The sequence below is a fragment of the Nilaparvata lugens genome, chromosome 12, assembly GCF_014356525.2.
Source record: "Nilaparvata lugens isolate BPH chromosome 12, ASM1435652v1, whole genome shotgun sequence".
NCBI lineage: Eukaryota > Metazoa > Arthropoda > Insecta > Hemiptera > Delphacidae > Nilaparvata > Nilaparvata lugens.
In genome coordinates this window covers 6,855,177-6,875,248 of record NC_052515.1, presented here as the reverse complement: position 1 = coordinate 6,875,248, position 20,072 = coordinate 6,855,177, and the positions used below count along the sequence as shown (strand labels likewise).

The 20,072-nt window shown below is 31.3% G+C and overlaps 1 protein-coding gene and 1 long non-coding RNA gene across 2 annotated transcripts in view; one reads left to right on the top strand and one right to left on the bottom strand.

The window, feature by feature from the left end:
• Nucleotides 1-20,072, bottom strand: part of LOC111056747 (protein O-mannosyl-transferase TMTC1) — a 397,568-nt gene that overhangs the window by 244,304 nt on the left and 133,192 nt on the right.
• LOC120353803 lies at nt 855-5,434 on the top strand. Its single transcript, XR_005572617.1, has 3 exons — nt 855-927; nt 1,031-1,109; nt 1,645-5,434. It is a non-coding gene; the product is annotated as an uncharacterized LOC120353803 (long non-coding RNA).

Sequence of the window (20,072 nt, the reverse complement as noted above, 5' to 3'; positions counted from 1 at the left end):
TCTTCAAATCCTTTTTAAGTTCTTGTACCATTTAGCCAGAACAAGCTGATGCTATCTTATCTTGATTATTATCTGCTTGGCGATATTAGCCAATTACTTTATTTTTAGACCTATTACTATTTCTGTTAGGGCTTTTCATCTACCCAGATTTAAGATGTTACACACGCCCCTGGGTTTGAATTCAAAATATTTGAGAATCACAATGTTTTTAATGAAAACCCACCCTTCAAATACACTGATATACACTATACTTTATTTATAAATTATACTCTCCTACTTCTATCACATTTCGCAGTCATATTTGCTGCATCTCCTTTATACCTTTATCAAAAACAATAACAAATTCTCCTCCTCAACACACATAAAAATATCATAAATATAAACTTCTAAACGTACTCCTCCTGACACCATTTACAACACAGTAATTTTTGAATTCGCCGCTTGCAGGGCTGCCAACTTAACTACACACATTTCATAATTCTCATAAATGATTCCTTTTAGACAATAATTTCGATTCATAAACTTCTGGGCTTATATCTTATAGTATTTCTTAGGTCTTAATATAAATAATTTTCTATACATCAGGTACAATACTTTCTTTTGCTAATGGCTCTTTGGTTTTGGTAACTGGTATTCACTTTAAATCTTTTCAGGTAACAAACGTGGCATAATTAAAAGTAATAAATATAAAAACATATAAATAAATATATCGACATTAATAAATATAATAAATAACAATAATAAATAACTCTTTGGGTACAGTACTTCTTTTTATAAACATATGTTCAACAGATATTACATTCATTTGATTTGGGTGGCTTTGGTCAGCTGTTCGCTGTTCTACAATTCATAGTGTTACATGTTACATCAGAATTTGCTATCGACTTTCATAACTAACCTAACTGCTCAATTTTTTCTCTTAAAAAGGTAATTAACAAATTTTAATTTTATTATCCCCGCTTGTGTCCTTTTTTATCTGATGTATATAATTTAATTACATATTTAAAAATTGTTCTTTTCCTTATTGCAGGCTTCTAACGGCTGGAAGGAATTAAAACATTGGATTGTTGCCACGAGGTCCTATACCAATTTTAAATTTATTAAGGAAGGTTAGTAATTGGCTTGATAGTGTTGTTTTCCTTTGACTTCTTATCATATTTATTTCAAATTCTGTGATATGGCTTAATATTGGCTACATTTTCCCACCAAACAATGTGCGTGTTCTCACTCTCTTGTAACTGAACTGTGTTATGCTGCGATATGGCTACTATAGTGAATGGCCCTGAATAAATTAAAAAGAATTTGCGAGTTACTTTTTCTAAAGCATTTGATAACCTGTGGCTCTTTACTAAAACTTCATCTCCAATGTTATATGAAAATATTTTATAGGCTCGGTCGTGGAATCTCTTTCTGCTATCTGCCTTCTGCTCTAGCTTTAACCTTACCAGATGATGGATATTGGGGTTTGTTAACTTACTCACTTCTGATCTTGGAAAATCAATTAATTTTTCGATAAATGTATTATTCCTTTTACCGAATATGATCTCGTAAGGCGTACGACCGGTGCTTTCATTTAGGCTATTATTATAGCATTCTTCTAAAAATGGTATATACCTAACCCATTGTTGGTGTTTTTCATTACAGTACGTCCGCATAAAACGAGAGATTTCTGCCATACGTCGCTCCACTGGGTTAGCGCTGGGGCTGTAAAGAGATGTCCTCGACCATTTAATATTAGCCAGGTGAAGTATTTCTTTCCACTGCTTGCTACAAAAATAGGTTGCGTTGTCTGATAGTACTCGTTTGGGCTTTCCTACTTCACTTGTCCATCTTTCCGTTATGCATCGGGCCAAAACTTCTCCGGTCAATTTGCCTATGGGAAATAGCATGGTATATTTTGAAAAAACACATGTAAGAACGAATATGTATTTTTTTCCGTATTGCGCCATGGGCAATGGACCATATATATCCGCTGATATCAATTCCAATGGTGCGCTGGGGAGAATGGGATTCATTTCACCTCTGATATGGTATCGCGGGTATTTGGCTTTCTGGCATATATCGCAAGCTTTCACTATTTTGGCCACTTTTTTATGCATGCTTTTAAAATAACAGCTTTCTTTTAGTAGGTGGAGGGTCTTCGTAGTTCCAAAATGTCCAATGCGTTCGTGAGCTTCTTTTATCAAATCTGTTTCCATATTAGCGGGGATAATTAGGCGCCAGTCGTAAGTATTTTTAGCCGGTCGGTGGAACATAAATCCTTTGTAGCGGGTATACTGTCGCAGGTAGTCGGGCGGTTCGGCAGCTCCTTCTTCCATCAGTTCACGGATCCGGGACAGTCTTGGGTCTTCATATTGGGCGATACGGATTCTTTCAGGTGTTAACATGGCGGTATGAATTCGTGGTTGGATATTGGGAGGATACGGTATGCTTTCTCCACTTTTTACGGCAAAACATCTTAGATTGGTATCTTGACAATATGTAGCGTCTATTTCTCTGGATAGAAAGTCGGCGGTCTGATTTCTCTTTCCTGGCAGATGGGTCAATTCGATGTCGTATTCTTGAAGCGCAAGAAACCATCTAGATAAGCGGTTGTGATTCAATTTGGCTGTCTTGAAAAATGTTAAGGCTTTGTGGTCGGTATTGATAAATATCTTATTGCCGAGTAACAATGTCCGGTACTTAATACATACTTCCACAATACTCAACAACTCTTTTTCGGTCACAGAATAACGACGCTGGGCTGGATTAAGTGTCTTACTAAAAAATGCTAACACTCCTTTCTCTCCTTGCTCATCTTCTTGGAAAATCTCTGCGCCTATCGCATAATCTGATGCATCGACATTCAAGAAAAAAGGTTTCTTTAGGTTAGGGTGTTTCAACACGACGGAATTTAGGAAGGCTTCTTTTAGTTGTTGGAATATAATCTCTTCTTTGTTAGTCCAAATCCAAGGCTTGGTACTAGACAGTATATGACTGAGTTGAGCAGTGTAGTGTGACATTTGTTTATTAAAACGGCGGTAGAATTGTAAAAATCCAATAAACTTTTGCAATTGTTTACGGTTGGTTGGTGATGGAAATTGTCTGATGGCTAATAATTTGTCCGGGTCCTGTGATATGCCAGTGGGTGTAATTATGTGTCCTAGATATTTCACCTCTCTCGCAAAAAATTCACACTTAGATAATTTGAGTTTCAATCCGCAATTTATCAATCTATCAAATACTATATCTAAATGCTTGCAATGTTCACGTATATTCTGTGAGGCTATTAATCCATCGTCCACGTATAATGTACAGTAGTCACTGATATCGTCTCCTAGCGCCTGTCTCAAACATCGTATGAATATAGCCATAGCATTTCTTAATCCAAACGCTAAACGAGTGAACCTATAATTGCGTCCATTAAACAGGAAAGATAAATAATCGCGCGATTCCGGTGCTACTTGGACTTGCCAATATCCTGCGCTCAGATCTACCGTTGAATATATGGTCTTGCCATGGAAGGTTTGCATAACTTGCTCAATTTGGTCTGGTCCTTCTCGGTCATCATCCAATATGCGGTTCAAGGCGCGAGCGTCCAGACAGAGTCTCACGGTTCCATCCTTTTTGGCTACACACACAATCGGCAAACTATAGGGTGCTGTGGATTCTTCTATAATTCCTAGTTGTTCCATGCGAGATATTTCTGCTATGGCGGCGGATCGATAGGTGAAGGGTATGGGGTATGATTTGCGGTAATACGTGTCGTGTGGTTTAACGTTGAGTGAACATTTGAAGTGAGTAGCTAGGCCAGGTTGTTCGGAAAAAACGTCTGCATTTTTGCGGAATACTTGAATTATTTCCTGTCTAGTGTCAGGGTGCCAATCGGTACGTTGATGAATTCTGTTTATCAGTATCTCTAACAATTCTTCGGTACTAGAGTCGGCTCTTGACGGTGCTCGGTCCTTCGTTGTTAGGCTTAATACCTCCATACACTCCATAGCATTTTCCATTTCGTGGATACCCCACTCCCTCGGCACGCCTTCCATGTAGTGAGCGAAATGTACCTCAGCGATTCCTTCAGTACGTTTCTTCAGATCAAGGGGTACTATGACTTCGTATGCTTCGGTTTCGGTAAATGCATGAAATTTCGAGGTTTGGAAATTTAAACAGGCCTGGAAGTGTTGTAGAAAATCTGTACCTATTATTATGTGCGGACCGGAAACAGGTAATACAAGAAATGTATATGCGAATCGTTGTTGTTGAAGATTTATTTCCAGTAAACATTGAGTAGTTATATGTATTCGCCGTCCTGGACTGATACCTGATACATATACGTTGGTTAACGGTAGAGTAGCTAATTTTGTTTTTTCTTTCAGACGTTGGAATAAGTCTGTTTGTATGAGGCTACACTGTGAACCACTATCTACTAATGCTTGAACCTTCATTCCATATATTTCTATATCGATATACGCTTGCATTTGTATATCCGGTAGCCTGCTTTCTTTTTCCGTTTCTTCTAACAAAGTCTCCGGTAGATCATTTCTGAATGTGGTGTATGATGTTGAGATGTCTTGTTTTTCTTGGTTTGTTTCACTTGAGTTTGTGCTTGCTGTATCGGGGGTATCATATAGTCATGGTTTATTAGCTGTAGTTTTCTGTATGTCTGGTGGCGGGTCGTTGGGTGTTGGGTTCCGGGTTTTTTGTTGATTCAAACCTATTGCATGTGCTAGTGTATAGTTTGTACTTACTTGTTGAGGTGGTGGTTTATAATTTCTGTTGTAACTGTTTTGTGTATTATTATTATGTGAGTTTAATCGATCACGGCCATCATAGTGATTCCTACGATTGCTCTGCTGGGCATAGTGGTTGGTTGTACGATTTTGAAATTTTTCATTATTCCAATTACCATTTTGCCTGTGCTCATAGCGGCGTTCAAATTGGGGAGCAGATCGGTAGCGATCATATGATACCGGTTCATAATTTTGGCTGTTATGCGGATTAAATTTTGAATTATGCTGATTTGATGCGTATCTCTGGTCTGAGCGGTGGGTTGATATTGCCATTGCAGACTGTATGCCATATAAATGATTAATCAGCTGCTTACAATCAGTAATGGGTTGTGTGGCGAGTGCCATTCTAACTTGATACGGTAGCTTCTTTAAAATAATGCTTGCTAACGCCGATTCATTAATGGGCTCGCTCAGTTGAGAATTTTTAAACTGTATGGCAGTGACGAAAGTGGTACATGCACCGTCTAAGTTAGGGTTGAAATCGCATGATATGATGTCCGCTAGCACGTCCAACTGTTTACTTCTGCTCCAATACTGTTCCAGGAAGACAGCGACAAACTCATCCAATGATGTAAACTCATGGGCTCTACTCCGAAAAAACATCAGGGGTTCGCCAATCAATAAATTAGTCAAACGGAGACGCCAAAAATTCCAAGAGGTAGGTGCAAGAGTTTGTACTAATTTTATCTGATCAATGAATGGTTGAGGTTGCAAATGGCGATCAGTGTTATCAAATTTTCCTAGTCCTTGTAATATACTATGTACGTTGAGGTTGTCTGTTTGAATTCCTTGAGGTTGTTGTTGAATATGATTTTCCAATGCTATTATTTTTTCCTGTGTTATCTGCCATTGACTATCATGTGTAATTTTATTTGCGTTTATTTCTTGATTTAGTTGAGTCAGAGTGGATTTCTGAATTAGTAGAGTTCCATTTAAAGCTTTACAGGTTTCAGTGTTTTGATTGATGCTACCTTGCAGTTGGTTCATTTTTGTGGACATATTAATCTGTTTGTTTTGTATTTCTTTAATATTGTTAATATTTTTGTCAACTGTAGTTGTTAAGTTTTGATTGGCAACGGTAATTTGTTTGTGGATTTCTTGGTGGCAATCGGCCTTAATGTTATTTGTTATATCCTGAATAGGTGTAGTGATTTGTGTATTTAAGTTGTCTATCCTTTCATTGAGTTCACATGTAACCGTATCTAACCTTTCCGATAATCCTGCCGTAACTTTATCTTGACTTTCTTTTTGTAGGGTTATCATTGCTTTTAACTCTTCCCTATGACTCTCTACTTTAGTTTCAATATTATCCAACCGTTGTTCTACTGATTTTATAGCGCCTGTGGTCTCTTTCATGCCCTGTTCCACTGTCTGTTTATTTTCCTCTTTTACTGTAGCAATCTCCTTTTTAATTTCCTGCATCATACTATCCATTGTTTTTTGTAACATAATGTTGAAAGTGCTACTCGTTTGTTCCATTATTACCTTTTGAAGCGGATCTAGTTCTGTGGTTGAAAACATACTCTGTTTGCCCAGGTGTGACTCGGCCTCCGGCGATGCGGGTTCTGCAGACTGCTCCTCGCCCCCTTCAAAATTGATCTCTACTATCCGTTGATTCAATGGTGTGTCAGCGGCGTCGATTCGAGTGGAGGATAGAGGTTGCAGACCTGGTGGATCGAAAATTATCGACCCGACGCTTCCTGGTTCCCTTTCTCGTGGCGTATTGGCATCTACCGTGGTGGGGTTTGATGTGCTCGGAGTCGACAAAGTGGGATCTGTGCAACCGCCGTACATATATGAAACTTCAGAGTTTGCGGGAGTGTGATTCATTATGTCAAATGTGATAAATGCTAATTAAACAGTGATAAAAATGATAAGCGAAAATGCTTAAAAAAGAGACACAACCGGGACTTACAGTGAACAGTGATGTGTAATGTGTTTGGATACTCTTACAACCAGGTATTTATACTTAAGTTTTTTACAATGCTCTAGCGCCCTCAATGTTTTGTTGATTTATTCTTGGCTAGTTTACAGGCTGCGACTTATTTTCCAACCGGCTTAAACACCTAATATATTTTTGACTAGAAAGTAATAGCAGTTTAGGCTTATAAAATATAATCTCTCTCTATAAACATGTAATTTTTCACAGTACTAATAATATAAAATTTTCTTTAAAACATATAATTTCTCTCTATTTAAAGCTCTTGTTTCCCCAAAAAGTAATACAAATATTCCTTCGCCAGTTTTCCTCACAACTCGTATAAGTTATCTATAATTTTCACTATGGTTATTGACCTAATTTCAAGTAATTATTCAATGAGCTTGGCTCTCATCATCAGTCCCACGTTGGCACGACATGTATTTATGTCACGTTATTCTTTATATAAAATAACGATTAGCCTCCTGCTTGGCATCAGTCGGTAAAGCATGAGATTTAATATAATTAGGGCGTGGTTTTCTAATAGTATTCAGTCTTAAAAAATCTTGATAGGCCTAGATATGGGCTTCTCCAATAACTCTTGTAATTCAATAATAATAAATATATATATATAAATGATACTTATACTATAGAGATGAGGAATATAAAATAAATTGCACACCATGAAAATTTTACACATATATTACATAAATAATGCAAAGATCAGTCGAGGCAAAAAATATATATAGAGCGATAAAAAATATAATATAAAAATAGAACAATATTTGAAATCAATAAAAATATCACAGGCTAACTTTATATTCTAGATTTATGGCACGAATCATTACCATGTGCCTTTATCTTGAAATCATATGCATTCTTTGGCATGTAGCTGTGACATGTACTTGCTAATACTTGTCGGCTTGGATAATTCAATCATAAATATGTGCTCTAAGATCAGCTTGATAAATTAGCCACTAATAATCCAAATATATCTATATATTAAAATCTCTAGTATTTAGTAGATTTATTTGTATCGAATATATATTTTTATCTCAGGGTGCAAGATTCGGCACCTGACGGAATAGGTAGAGCCATTCATCTAGTGAATTAGAACTATGATAAATTATCGCAAATTGTATTGCAAAAATTAAATATTGTATGCATACGTTTGATAGCCTAGATTTCGTACTTCTTTGATTAAATAGAAATTTCTAAAATATTGATCTATATTTTTCTTTCAATTAAATACCTTTAATACTAATTTTTACTTGCGCAAGTATTACTCTTATTAATTTCTTAATTTATAATAACCCTTTCGGCGAGCTAGCTTTGATCATCAGATTATTTCGAAGCACTAGGGCGCCCATCACTAAATTCAAATTTAAATCACTCACGTGTCGAAAATCTTCTTGTAAGCCGCCGATGTCGATCCAACTCCATGTGGTCCGGGAATATGGTAGCCGGAATCGTCTCCTCCAGGGGTTATAAATTTAATAAAAATGAAAAATGACTTCTGCTTCACAATAGCATCACGAAGTCTTTTAAGAAATTTAATAATTTACTTTAACTTTAATTTTTACAAAATTATTAATAAGGTACTTCGCTCTAAAATATTTGGGGTCCTCTTATGGTGGCATCTGGCTGGCGAGTGCTGGTTCTTCCTTCTCAAGTTTTACAGATCCTCTTTCCGACTTTCAAATTAGCATAAAATTTAAATATCTCAATCCTCCGCCATTAAATTCAAATAGATCTTACAAAAAATGCCAAAATATTGCTTAGATTATATGATTAATAATTTCTTTGCATTCGAGCCATATTGATAACATAGATTACACAAATTTTTACACAAAATCTACTACAATTATATAAATATATATAAATATTTTTGAATCGGCCTACAGTTGCCGCCTATTAACTGCCGTTTTACTATTGGTGCATGCAAATTTTATTAGGTATTCATGCGCCTGGTAACTCTTATTTCCTGAATACATTAAATTATTTTTATTTGGTTTTTTATTTATGCTCTTTGCATGCTAGTTAATATTATATATATTAATATTAATTCCATGCTAACTAATAATTAGCCACGTGGACGGGTGTTTTCTCACATTGCACACCGTCTGATTGCAATAAAGCTCTGCCAAGGGGTTTTGGTCAGATTCTACGTTCTTCGGTTTGATCGATCTCTAGGTCACCGATCTGTGAATACATCTATCTAACCTCAATCTTCAAATATTTTATAAATAATATATTTATGAGTAGTAAACTTTCTTCAAATCCTTTTTAAGTTCTTGTACCATTTAGCCAGAACAAGCTGATGCTATCTTATCTTGATTATTATCTGCTTGGCGATATTAGCCAATTACTTTATTTTTAGACCTATTACTATTTCTGTTAGGGCTTTTCATCTACCCAGATTTAAGATGTTACAATATATATATATATATATATATATATATATATATATATATATATATATATATATATATATATATATATATATATATATATATATATATATATATATATATATATATATATATATATATATATATATATATATATATATATATATATATATATATATATATATATATATATATATATATATATATATATATATATATATATATATATATATATATATATATATATATATATATATATATATATATATATATATATATATATATATATATATATATATATATATATATATATATATATATATATATATATATATATATATATATATATATATATATATATATATATATATATATATATATATATATATATATATATATATATATATATATATATATATATATATATATATATATATATATATATATATATATATATATATATATATATATATATATATATATATATATATATATATATATATATATATATATATATATATATATATATATATATATATATATATATATATATATATATATATATATATATATATATATATATATATATATATATATATATATATATATATATATATATATATATATATATATATATATATATATATATATATATATATATATATATATATATATATATATATATATATATATATATATATATATATATATATATATATATATATATATATATATATATATATATATATATATATATATATATATATATATATATATATATATATATATATATATATATATATATATATATATATATATATATATATATATATATATATATATATATATATATATATATATATATATATATATATATATATATATATATATATATATATATATATATATATATATATATATATATATATATATATATATATATATATATATATATATATATATATATATATATATATATATATATATATATATATATATATATATATATATATATATATATATATATATATATATATATATATATATATATATATATATATATATATATATATATATATATATATATATATATATATATATATATATATATATATATATATATATATATATATATATATATATATATATATATATATATATATATATATATATATATATATATATATATATATATATATATATATATATATATATATATATATATATATATATATATATATATATATATATATATATATATATATATATATATATATATATATATATATATATATATATATATATATATATATATATATATATATATATATATATATATATATATATATATATATATATATATATATATATATATATATATATATATATATATATATATATATATATATATATATATATATATATATATATATATATATATATATATATATATATATATATATATATATATATATATATATATATATATATATATATATATATATATATATATATATATATATATATATATATATATATATATATATATATATATATATATATATATATATATATATATATATATATATATATATATATATATATATATATATATATATATATATATATATATATATATATATATATATATATATATATATATATATATATATATATATATATATATATATATATATATATATATATATATATATATATATATATATATATATATATATATATATATATATATATATATATATATATATATATATATATATATATATATATATATATATATATATATATATATATATATATATATATATATATATATATATATATATATATATATATATATATATATATATATATATATATATATATATATATATATATATATATATATATATATATATATATATATATATATATATATATATATATATATATATATATATATATATATATATATATATATATATATATATATATATATATATATATATATATATATATATATATATATATATATATATATATATATATATATATATATATATATATATATATATATATATATATATATATATATATATATATATATATATATATATATATATATATATATATATATATATATATATATATATATATATATATATATATATATATATATATATATATATATATATATATATATATATATATATATATATATATATATATATATATATATATATATATATATATATATATATATATATATATATATATATATATATATATATATATATATATATATATATATATATATATATATATATATATATATATATATATATATATATATATATATATATATATATATATATATATATATATATATATATATATATATATATATATATATATATATATATATATATATATATATATATATATATATATATATATATATATATATATATATATATATATATATATATATATATATATATATATATATATATATATATATATATATATATATATATATATATATATATATATATATATATATATATATATATATATACGCTCATTTCTTCCCATTATTTCAGAAAACTGAGGAAACGAAAACGAATTTACTGGAGTGCGATTCACATTGTATTGTCAGCATTCCTCATGAATAGCAGAAACGCTTGTCATTCAACGAATTCTGACAGAGTGGAGTGAATCTCGCACTGGATCTGTCATCATTTCGTTCTTTGGCGACTGCCTTTTTGATCCAAATTCCTTATTTACTTCTCATCAAGTCGGAGGAGAAAGAAAGAAATTCACTTTATCTTCTCACAAATTTGCAGAAGAATGAATTCCAATTATTCATCTTTTTCTTCCTTGAACTGAGTCATTGCATATCAAAATTGACTTGAAGTTACTTGTTGACTCTCATTTATATGTTAATCATTGAGTTACAACCCAATTATTAGAATTCAACGTCCTCAAAACATTGTTTTTGAACATGCATTTTTTCTCTCATTTATTTCTTCAACAAAGATTCTGTTCCAGATCAAAAATAAATTAGAATTGATTTCTATTATCGAGTCTGAGGATCAAAAGTCAGGGATTTCCAAGCTGTGTTCAATTATTAGTGAGTTTAAATTTTCCACAAAAGTTCACATATTTATCAGAAATTAGCTGAACATTCGGTATTGTTAGAAGTCTTCTCAAAGATTGAAATAGTTGTGCAACAATATTGATCAACTGTATTTTGAAAGGTTCACCCCCTGTGGGCGTGTCTTGTCTCAGCCAATGACAGATTTCCACTCTCATAAATCAACCAAGCATCAGTCACATGGCTTCATACACACAAGATACTTCTCTGCCTATTATTAAAGCTTTTAGTTTCCTATAGATTGGTAATAATGATATAACAACAGAAACCAGCTTCTCACTTTTCAGAGTATAAATATAACTCGTTGAGATTCCTGGTTGTTGTATTCAGTAACTTACTTGCAATAATTTGAAATACTTATCCAATTTCCACATATATTTTGATGCTGCAGTAATTTTCCCAACAAACATGATTCAAAATTTGCGATATCTTCATCTCACTTTCCAATTTTATACTTTATCTGCAGTTAAGTTTATTCACAAACATAGTAATCCTGACCTTCATTTCAATATTATGATGGTAATTCACTTTATCTTACTAGCTTAGTTCAACCCAGCTACCGATTGCTATTGATATACGTTCATAGCAGCCAGAAAGAGCATGTCAAAACTCAATCTCCACTTCAAATGTTTGTGGAATGTCGAAGTTCAATCTACAAATATTGCACCTGGAGGAACAAGAAAATTTACGATGAGAAACTTGTCCACACAGGTACAAACATGACTGGCATGTCCTCACACGATCAGTCTTCATCTAAGTTCGCTTATGCTATTCTTAAACCTGACTCACAAATCATGTTCTAATACAGTTCCTTCTCAAATTCAACTGGAGATAGAATACAGTTGAGAAAACAACATGTTTCAACGATATTGCGGTCTCACACATCATGACGTCATGACTCAGTTTGCTTCTCATATCAAACCCAAAATAAAACACACTGGATGGCAACGTTGTACATCGAACCATGAATAGAACACATTGAACAAAACAAAGTAGATACAAATAGATAAAACTGAACATGTTTCACGCTGTTTTAAGGTCTCTGGTGCAGCAATGTTCAACTAGTTTACCAACTGATCTAATATAAAATTCACTTTGAACTATCAGAATAGGTTTGGTCAGGAGCGAAGTTTGAAGTTTCTGACAGTTTGGTCGAAAGGTTCCATGCTGACAGTTTAAAGTGAATGTCACTTGAGATGATCGTGAAATACGCATGCACATAGTGCCTTGTAACGTGACACACACCCATGCAAATGAAACCCTACCATAATAGGACTGTCAGTTAGTGGCGTTTTCCTCGCATATCGTAAAATACGATCACACCGTATGTTATTTACGTATTTTACGATCCAATCACACTGATCTTACAACGAATCAAACTGTGAGAGAATAGCCTGACAAAGCCTGACAGTTACATGGCCACATTTCACTTGTTTGCGATACGATTTTCAAAAATCAGTCATAATTTCATCATCTCTCCGTGCCATTTCATCATATCCAGAATGAATACATCTTCAGAGGCTATTTTTGAAATTGGAATGGAGTGCGAACAATGAGAATTATCGAATCCAGAATTTGATTCATTATGATTCGTTAGTTCATATTAAGCGGTTGAGCGGAATTATTTCCACAAGAGGCAATGGTATTCTCACGGTTTCAATTTCCAGCAAAATAGAAGTGAATTCTCACATCAGAGACTGTTGAGGTTCAATTAATTGAATTATAATTTCTATGAGTTTCAATGTGATTATTTTCACTTAGCTAGGCAGAGTGAGTATGAAAATAGTTCCATTCAATTCCCAGGAACGATTTCACGGACACATTTCATTCTTCATTATAATTTGAAAGGATAGTTATACGCCAAACCTGTTGCTCTATGTCGATCATATTCTATGACCTGTAATCATATTCACAAATGAAATAAATAGAGTCTTTAGCCTACAAGTACAGTATACAGATACATTTACAGTAGTACCTCTCGATCATATTCTATGACCTGTAATCGTATTCACAAATGAAATAAATAGAGTTTGTAGCCTACAAAGATGATATCTAGATACTAGAAACCTTCATTAATAATTCAGTAGTTGAATGTAAAACTGGCTCCGATTTCGATAACACCTTTCTTGTCACTAATAACAGGCTCTCTTATCTTCAGGAACATGAGAAACATGATCGATATCGTTATGCTACTTTGAATCTACATGATTGTCACATGAATCTTTACAACTCGAAATGACGGCTATAATCTATAGACACCACAATGTATTCTGCAATAACTATACTGTTGAGCAACTGTTTACTTCATCACGGAGCCAGAAATAAGGTTAACTCTTCTCTTGAATTGTCAATGAAATTAGAAATCGTTATCTGTAGTGATGTTTTTAGTCATGAGGAACATGATAGAGTATTATCATTATATCCTTCCACAATTCGACAACAATCTGTCTGGAAACTGCAGATTTCTCCCCATTTTTCCGCCATTTTCTCATTTTCCGGCCACACTTCTGAGCCAATTTTCCAGCAGAGGGTGTCCAGTACCGGTAATTCATAATAAATCGGCTGCGTGATAAGAGCCCATAAGAGCACCACTTTTTCCATTGTTCTGTGCACATCTCTCATCTCTTACCTTCCTCCCTGCAAGAGGGGTTCCATAACCCCCCCACCCCATCTTTCTCACCAAGGGGGATTCCTTATTTCACCTGGGGGTTACAGTCCCCACCAACTACAACAACAGAAAAAATGAGGGTTACCTCAATGCCCCCAACCCTCACCAGACTAGAAAAATTGTTATGTTCTTCTCCATAATATAAGAAACTAATAGCCTGGTCAAGTTTTATGTGATTCAGACACGCCATATGAGTATTGCGGCGGAACACATTCTTGTGCAGAGTATGACAATTTTCATGATTTTAGATGGAAAAAATTCCAACATCGTGTATAAAGTTCATTGAATATCTGAATAATTCTTGTGTAAGCCTACGTTATAAGGAAGTAACTAAGTTATTCAATTATTTTTCTGATAGATGGTAATAGTTCGTCATTGTGGATTTTATCGGTTAAGACAGCTGTCATGATTCGAATGGTTTCAGTTTGTCATGGATTTAAATCTTGTGTAGCATACGACAGTTTCATGATCTCTTTTGAAAAATACAATGACCATGTACTATGGTCATTGAATATTTGAATAATTATATCTTGGATATGCCATGTATAGTAGTCATGTGAACTGATAGAATTTCAAATAATAGTACGTCATAAAAATCATATAGTTTGTGAATCTTGGGCAAAATATATGACATTTGTCGTCATTCTATTGAGAAAAAACTCCAACATTATTCCCATATTTCTGGAATCATCATTGGTAGCATCTGTAATATATTGTCTGCAACGTGAAAATATAACTATATTATAACAAGATAAGATTTCCTATTTTAGTTCACATTATAGTTTCACATGATTCGCCATTTCATTGTATTGAATAGGAGCAATCAATCAATAGAAGTTCTATATTAAATAGAAATTAAGCAATAATCATGTAGTATGGTTTATAGTGCTAGTATGGAATTTTCACTGCTATGTAGGTACCACATTGCCTTGTTGACCTGACGCTAAGGTGACGATAAAAACGCCGCGTTATCAGTGTTATGTAACATGGGCCTGAAGTGCTATGCTTGGATACGGACTTTTGCTTGTATATGCTGTCACAAGAACATGATAATGTTATCCTATACTATTAAACGAGCATTTTCTGTTTATATGTTTAGATGTTCAGATGTTCAGATGTTCAGATGTTTAGATGTTCAGATGTTCAGATGTTCAGATGTTCAGATGTTCAGATGTTCAGATGTTCAGATGTTCAGATGTTCAGATGTTCAGATGTTCAGATGTTCAGATGTTCAGATGTTCAGATGTTCAGATGTTCAGATGTTCAGATGTTCAGATGTTCAGATGTTCAGATGTTCAGATGTTCAGATGTTCAGATGTTCAGATGTTCAGATGTTCAGATGTTCAGATGTTCAGATGTTCAGATGTTCAGATGTTCAGATGTTCAGATGTTCAGATGTTCAGATGTTCAGATGTTCAGATGTTCAGATGTTCAGATGTTCAGATGTTCAGATGTTCAGATGTTCAGATGTTCAGATGTTCAGATGTTCAGATGTTCAGATGTTTAATGTTTAGATGTTCAGATGTTCAGATGTTCAGATGTTCAGATGTTCAGATGTTTAGATGTTCAGATGTTTAGATGTTCAGATGTTTATATGTTTGTATTTCACCGGATCTCGAAAACGGCTCTAACGATTCTCACGAAATTCAGAGCATAGTAGGTTTGTAATATAAAGAGATAAAGAGAGACATCTCGCGAGAAATATTATCTAGAAATTTTAATAGACTCTATCAAAATAATCTGATTTGTTGACATGACATAGTTTATCACTCTAAATTAGAGTACGGTATATCATAGTATTCAAAGTTAATCATTATTTTACAGTTCTGAATGATTAGTGAGTGTTATTAAATTTGGTTTGTAAACAAACTAAATTAGAACTTTTCTGTTTTTGAATATTTTGACGGGAAACTGGACCTGGATTCAAGTGTATGAAACATAACCTACGTTTTGGTATAAAAGTGCATAAATCAAAATTCGGGGAATAAACAGTTTTGGGCTGTGCCTGTTTGTCCTTTCCCAATCATTTTGAAAAATTGTGCTCTGTTTATCAATAAATAAAATAACGAGGGAAGCTCGGTGGCCCGATATTTGTACCCATGGACAGATATTCTATTTGTTTGTTCGATGAATAGTCCTCGAATTCTCTTTCTTTTCTCATTTCTTTACAGATTCCAAATTTACTTGCACTTCCCCTCCCCCCATCTTCAACCATCTAGCAATTCACCAGTCACTCGCGAGTCAAGTACGACTCAACTGGAGTGAGAGGAGGTTAGGATAACTGGCTAGGCTAGAACATAGGATAGAAGAGGATAGCTACAGCATCAGCAGTAGTCAGAGGCAGCAAAGACTTGAATCAATACAACGAGCTGACATACCCTTGTTTAACTGCTGCTAAGGGGGTTGGGGTGGGAATCTAGGGGGTGGCATTTAGCTGTGAGGGAGTGAAGAGGATTCCCAGCTGGTAGCTCATCTCTGATAGGTACTCTCTCTTTCTCTTATTCTCTCCCGCTCAATCACACTCTCTCTCCCTTGTTCACTCAAACTCTCTATAACTTTCACCCACACATACAGCTCATTGAATAATCAGCAACATTGTCATTTATTGTGAATTGGTGTAAAACAAATCATATTGTAACTTACATAAATGGAATCTGATGTAAACTCTTGAACATACAGCTCATTGAATAATCAGCTGAATTGTCATCATCAGCTACAGCTATGATATATAGTTAATCAGTTTAGGCCAACAAAATTTTATTAATATTGTTACATAATTGTACATTAATGAAGAATCCAATTTGATCTCTCACTCTCATCCCTGCACAAACAAACCGATTTCTGTTTGTACGATATTTTGCCATCCTTATAAATTTCACACACATCATCTGTTTAATCTTATAGGATTTATAAGGACGGCAAAATATCGTACCTTATAAATTTCACACACATCATCTGTTTAATCTTATAGGATTTATAAGGACGGCAAAATATCGTACGGACAAAAATCGATGTGTGTGTAGGACTAACTCTTTCTTTCATTCATGAGTGAAAGAAAAAATATATTAAAAAAGTAGAGAGTTAAAAAAGATCTCTATTTTTCAACTCTTCATTTGTATTCCTTCTCAACTCTCTAAATATTTATCCAGTTTCCGGTGTGGGAATTCGTTGAAAATTTAGATGATAATGTTGACAGATATAATTAATCTTAAATCATTGTATGGATATCAGAATATTTTATTGCTATACAATGCTATTATGAACCATCGTATAAATTCTTATCATAGATTAATTCAACTCTATGTGATGTATTTTTGATTTTTCTAGGTATAGTATTCTTGTTACAATGACTTTCTTCGCCATTGTTTTCCAAGAATCATCTGTTTGAACTGCGCTGCAACGAATTTTATCAATTCTGATTGATAGTTTTATGAGCGTACCGTATATGGTTGAATGATAATATAGTAAATTCATTGAATATGTTCCAACACAAACTACAACATGCAAACTATTTGAGAAATTTGATATCCAAATAACATTTTCTTGTTAGGAAATCATATAATATTCTTACTATTCTTTCTGAACCATAACCAACTTACAATTCTCTATTGGGGTTTAGGTTATACACAATATTTTATTAAGGCTCATACTATACACAATAAATATTTAAATAAGGCTTTGACTAAACACACGATCCATTGTCTGTCTGACAAAGTGGAATACGCGACTAGTGTATTCAGGCAGCATAATACATTCTCGAGTAATACCAGTAAATTGGGGGAGTTTAAGGTCTCATGAAAAAGTCCCAAATCACAGGCTTGCATGCGCAATTTTTTTACGAGCATAATTCTAGAGGGACAGGCACGAAAAAGTGAAAAAGGGGCAAAATATTGGTGCTCCTCGACCCTTGCCCCCTGAGGGGGTTCTTGGGGGATGAGGGCCTTGGGAAGGGGGGTCTAAGAGGGTCAGTGCCAGAAAATATTCATCGCGGAAGCTTCATTATGAATTCAATGTACGCAGCTTTTGAGTCACTCTCTATGCTTTCAAGTCTTTCTCCTCCATTTCTCCATCTTTTTCTCAGCTTTGTCATATTTTCCCACTCTCTTTATCTTCACATATTCTCTTCTCGCATTCTCCAACCTAAATACTTTTTCTTCCTCCGGAAATAAATATGCACTTTGAATTCACTGAAAAGATATTATCCTATTATGGAATTTGTCAGTTCTGTTCCATTAGGAATTTAGTCAATTCTCCCAATAAATGTATCTCGGCCTCTGTTCACGCTCTCTCAAATCTTCTTATCACTGCATCTTCGTTTTTCCTTCTCTATTTGCTTCACTATTATAATGTCGATGACAGTTCTATTACTTCTCCACAGATGGATTACCCAATGTCCTTGAACTTAATTGGTTCTCATCTATTCTTATACATCTCTCTATTTGCCAAATTCACCTTCCCACATTTATTTTTTCTTCTCTTTTGTCCGTTTCTCTATTCTCGTACTGGAAGACACAAGATTCGTGGAATACTCCCACGAAATATTTTTCTTCCCCCAAAGATTTTAAAAGCATCTCACTAAACAATGATGGAAAGAGGTCTTCTGCAGGCGAGAATGATGTTTCGAGTCCCGGCGTTAGCCGAGACTAGAATTTCTTTCGAGCACTGCAAAAGACATTCACGTCCAAGTAGCGTACACTATTTTCTGTCATAATAATCTAAAAAAGAATAATTGACGAATAGGAAACATTACCTGCTTGTGCTGACATTACTACATGCATTCTATAGACATAACCTAGTTTACAAACTCCTAATTAGGAATTTCCTGATTGTAGTTGACAAAACTTCTACCTGGAGCGCTAAAAGGCGGTCTTTCGTACCAGTTTTGCTGTTCCTATTTCGGAACTAGGAAACATACTCGACTGTAGAGAAAAAATATGATTCTTTTACAATACAGTAAGCTGTAATGGGAATTATATGTTTATTTGTTCTACAATCAGCTGTTTGCCGGCTTGATTTCATGCATGGAAATGACAATAACGTCTTTTCCTGAACTTCTGTTTCCTTCCAGATGAGGGATTATAATAATAATAATAATAATAATAATATCGAGTGACCTGGCTGGCTCAGGTCTGGTGTCAGAGTTTTC